We start from the raw sequence: 5,517 nt of genomic DNA, 5'->3' as shown, positions 1-5,517 counted from the left end.
GCAATACTTCATTAAGTTAGATCACTGCGCATAATGCACTTGTCATGACTTTCAATATTGCTTGCGTTTGATCTCGTGTAAGCATTGAGTCATAGGTCATGACCATGGGAATGCTCACTATGTACCTCTTCATTGCATAATACTTAAGTCCTTGTTGAATACAAGTTTTTCTACTACATGTTCAAGTGCAAGCGAACAATAGGTTTACCTGGTTGATCCAGGGTTCAACACAGGGAGTTGTTTTAGATGTTAGTTCGAGACTTTACTTTAGCATTAAGGTGTTATGACAATTAAGCTTAAAGAATGTAATGGTAATTATAACTAACTATTTACAACTTGACACTCACGCACAGAGAGTAAATTAAGCTAAGGGAGATTGAAATGATCTAACTTGTATGCAAATAAAGGTAAGGAAACTCTATGCGCTATCAATTGCTTAGAATTTATGATAACCTTAACATGTTATAATTGTATAATGGACACATGATTAAGGTGACCTTCTCTCAAAGTGCTTAAACGCCACACTTGTTTGCCTTTCGAAACATAAATGACTATGCTTACTTAGGCAAATTATACCTAGAGAACTTGATTCATAATACTTAATAGGACTTCTCATTTAAGGATGACAACCTTTTGGTGCCTATTGTCCGTACTTGTTCACCTTTTGAGATACAATGTTAGAAGCTACCTCGCTAAGGTGAAATTTGTCTCCAAATTCCTCATTGCACGCTCTAGCCTTATCCTTGCTACTTTTCCTCTCAGATAGTTGGCGATTGACACTAGCCAAGTGATGAATATATCTCAGTTAATGCGACAAGAATTATAGGTTGAACACCTTATGAAAAACTTATCACACTCTTCTCAGTTAATAACACGAAGCTGGGTGAGATGTTAAGAAATGGTAGATTGAAAAGGCATAAACATGCAGTCTATGTATAAAGAATATAGACCTTCTGCCCCTATACAATATGAACAATACATGTACTACAATGAAATAACAAAATGGAAAGGTAGAAGAATGGAACGTATTATTACAAGTTAAGAGAGAAACAACGAATAATCTTTCCTTTTATCATGGTTGTTTAATCTCTAGGTGTTTTATTCGAACTCTTTCTCTCTCTGTGATTTGCTCTAATCATTTGAGTCTCTCTCTTTGGCCTTTTCAGGCTTTAAGCCTATTCAAGCCTCTCTCCCCCTTCCTTTCTTGGTGCAGATGCAATGCTTATTATAGGTTACTTTTTCGACGGGAAAACGTTGTTCCTCTGAATGTGTTAGCATCGTAATCTACCCCCTGTGTAGTCACATCATTCCAACTACCATTTTTGTCTTTTTGGGAGCTTTCCTCGCATGATTTTTGGATTCATCGCCTAGAGTTGTTAGTCGCTTGGCATGATCCATCGCCTTGTCTTTGCATGAGATGTCACATATAAATTGCTCCTATTTGCTTTTTCCCACTTTTGCTACATTTAGACATGGTAAACGCATAGAACATGAACTACATTTATGTAAGCCTTATTATTTCTAAGTACTTATGCTTTTACAACATAAGCTATGCGTGCTGAGCATCCCTTAGGTGTTTTAATTCCCATTATTCTACTAAAAAGGGCTATAATAACGATCATTTCTACCCGTTATCATACTCCCAAATTTAGAATAATGCTTGTCCCCAAGCATCGCTCCGTATTATGCTTGTCCTCAAGAACCATTCCTTCTTCGTGATTCACCTTCCCCTCTGCGATTCAAAACATTTCTCAATGCGAGCAAGTTTTATTCGTTATCAAGGAATTACTCTCGTCTTGTATTTCTTATTATAAAAATATTTTTAAGCTTAGTAGGCGACAAGCTTAATACTCAAAATACCCTTGTTTATTCCCTTAAGTAAATCTTATTTTCATCTTCTATAATGACTAAAATTTTGAAAAAGCTCCAAATCCCTTTTTATTTGGAGAAAGAATGCATTTTTATTGAATTTTTATTAGATTGGGCGTTGAGTTGAAAATCATGGATTCTCTTGGAGTTCGTTTCTCTCCTCAACTGTAACTCTTATCGCCTCTTATTACTCACTCCTCTCAACTTTTAGTTTTGAAGTTTTGCTTCTTATTTTTGCGAGAGGAGGCAACATAGGAGTCGTGATTTTAAATTAATCAATGAATATTATTATCAGAAACTTATTTCACTTTTGGCGTGGTTTTAACTTGTTTTAAAACACCTTATCTTTGCTTTCCTTGTAAAGTTCTTCAAAACATTTTCAAAATTTTAACACGAATCTTGTGCACCCTTAAATTTAGAGATGAGCAAAGACTTCATTACTGAAAATGAATGATAAGATTAGTCTTTTAGGGAAGTTTTTACAAGGGTTAGTTTGAGGTAAAGTTTGCTCGCCATAGTAAATTATATAAATATTTTCTAAGTAAGGTTCCTTAACAAGTTAAATGCAAGGATAACAAATAAAACTTTATTTCATCGAAAGGTTATTGCAGTACAAAGAAAAATTAGAGTACAATAAGGTAGGGAGCTATACTTGCAACATGAAAGATTAAACGCTTAAAGGTTACATCAAAAGTTATTACTTGCATTGTATCAGACATAAATAAAAAGAAATAAAAAGCTTGAAGTTGTGACGCTTAGCAAATCCTTTTTGATGTTGATGACAAAAGAAGGTTTCTTTGATTGAGGGTCTAGTGGGGCTAACCTCCATTTTGGGGCCAAGTCATTGGGCTCATTCGAATTGGCTAAGGTCTGGAATAAGCGAACGAGATTACTTAGAAGAGAAAGGAGTCAGTGAAGGTTGTGAGGAGTTTGAGAAACTTGTCCCTAGAGGCCTTTCTTATGACGTAGGGGTTGAGATCGTGGGCATGCGACAAGATTTCATTGGAGTCCTCAACCTTAAATGATTGTCTTCACGTTGATCCTAAGGCTTTCTCCTCTTCTTGTCTGTACCCTCATCATTCTTTTTATTTATCGCCAAATGGATGGTGATGAGGTCCCAACTTTCCATTTCTCCCCTTATCTAATTGTGTCCACAAGAGCATCCTCGCACACGCTAGGATCTCTTCTTTCTTGTGGATGGACAATTTCTCCTCCGACATGGTGATTTCCTTTTCTTCTTTCTCAGACTCCTCGGCCACGCCCTCCACCACCTTTGTCCCCCACTCTTTTCCCTTGCTTCTTTTTCCAAGGACCTGAATTCCTTTTGCAGATCTTACGGGGGTCCTTGTCGCTAACCTTGTAAAATCAGCATCAGGCGAGGAGGTGCTTTTGATTGGAAGCTCAAGATCCTCCTTCCTCGCCTGGCTGTTTCATCTCTTCCTTATTCCTATCTTCTTCTTCTTGTTACATAGTCTTTTATTCTTGTATATCTTTTCACTTTCTTTTGCCTCTTGCTTTACATAATCTTTTATTCCCATACTTTCTTCATCGACCTTCTCCATCCTTTCGCCTTTTTTATGCTTTTGGAACCTTATCGCTATAGGCGTCGAAAATAAGGAGTGTTTGTTACTCATGATGGGGTGGCCTGATGAGTGATTTTGTAAAGGACAATATTTCTTGGTGAAAGATGGTAGGAATACGATGAAAAACATTGAAGAAGAGCTTTTTGGAATGGTAGTGTTTTGAGGGGTAATTGATGCATATAGTTGTGACTTGTTGGGTTAGGCAAAGTGTTACTTATCGGAGTTTCATGGTTTAAATAGGCATTTCTAACTAGGGTTAAGATAGTGATTAATAAACCGAGTCTTGTCACAAAAACTGTGATATGAAAAACGAAAGTGATTGCTCGTGGCTCGAGGGAGGTGCATTAATTTTGACTTGGGACTTAAAACTGAAGGATTTGACTTGACGTTTTGTATTCTCTAAGATTTCTTTGTTTTCCTAAGCAACCTAGCTTCCTACTTTGGTGCACGACGGTTAGACTCCTTGTGATGACCCGATATGACTAGTAATTCTTGCACAAGATTACACGATGTATAGAAAGAGAAAATAAAAGAATACAAAATTGACTTACGAATATGAAAGAATTACCTACAAAAATATAAAAATATAAGAGTATAAGTATACATGTACAGTAATATGAGGATGCGATAAGAAAAACTGGAAGAATTATACATTACAGATTGCTCTCATGCGTTCAGGTTCCTTGATAAGATTGACTGTGGTATCATCGTTGCTGCTCCACGTAGCTTTCTAAATGCATCGTTCTTGAACTTCATTGATCATTTGCATCATGACTCTTAGCGTCTTGATTGGTCATTACAATAAGTCTTTGCTTTCAATTATTCATCACAATGTTCAAATGATCTTTCTTGGTCCTTGTCGCTTAGCTATATGAAATTATGCCTTTCATCAGCTTTGCGTGAGGACACTTCTCTAGATGACTTTATTGAAATTCTCATTTTCATTTATAATCACTGCATCCGATGAGAGTTTTTAGGCCATCTTCTGAGAGATACACTAATTTTAGGTTTGGTTCAAGCTAGCACAAATTATTTTGGTACCTTGAAACCATTTGCGCTATCTTTGGTTAATCGTGCAATTCACCAAAATCAAATGCTTTGCCTAATCCCAAGTAAAATTTCTACTATAACGTCTAAAAATTAATTCCCCGACAACAATGCCAAAAACTTGGTTTGAGTATTTTCATTGCGAGGACTTAATAGCTTTGTGTTGAGAGACCATTATAGCAATACTTTACTAAGTCAGGTCACTGCGTATAATGCACTCGTCATGACTTTCGCTATTGCTTGCATTTGATCTCGTGTAAGCGATGAGTCATAGGTCATGATCATAGCATGCATAATGGTCACTATGTACCTCTTCATTGCATAGTACTTAAGTCCTTGCTGAATACAAGTTTTTCTACGACTCGCCCAAGTGCAAGCGAACAATAGGTTTACTTCAGTGATCCAGGGTCGAACACAGGAAATTATTTTAGATGTTAGTTCGAGACTTTACTTTAGAATTAAGGTGTTATGATAATTAAGTTGAAAGAATGTAATGCTAATTATAACTAACTATTTACTACTTGAGACTCACGCACAGAGAGAAAATTAAGCTAGGAGAGAGTGAAATGATCTAACTTGCATGCAAATGAAGGTTGAAGGAAATTCTATGCACTATCAATTATTTAGAATTTGTGATAACCTTAACATGCTATAATTGCATAATGGGCACATGATTAAGATGACCTTCTCTCGAAGTGTTTAAATGCCACAGTTGTTCGCCTATCGAGACACAAATGACTATGCTTGCTTAGAAAAATTATACCTAGAGAACTTGACTCATAATACTTATAGGACTTCTCCTTTAAGAACAACAACCTGTCGGTGCCTATCTCCACACTTTTTCACCTTTCGGGATACAAATGTAGAAAGCTACCTTACTAAGGTAAAATTTGTCTCTAAATTCTTCTTTGTGTGCACTAGCCATATCCTTGCTACTTGCCCTCTCGGGTAGTTAGCGATTGACACTGGCCAAATGATGAATATAGCTCAGCTAACGCGACAAGAATTATAGGTTGAA

This window comes from Cucumis sativus, chromosome 3 (genome assembly GCF_000004075.3).
Source record: "Cucumis sativus cultivar 9930 chromosome 3, Cucumber_9930_V3, whole genome shotgun sequence".
NCBI lineage: Eukaryota > Viridiplantae > Streptophyta > Magnoliopsida > Cucurbitales > Cucurbitaceae > Cucumis > Cucumis sativus.
Note: the sequence above shows the minus strand (reverse complement) of the source record.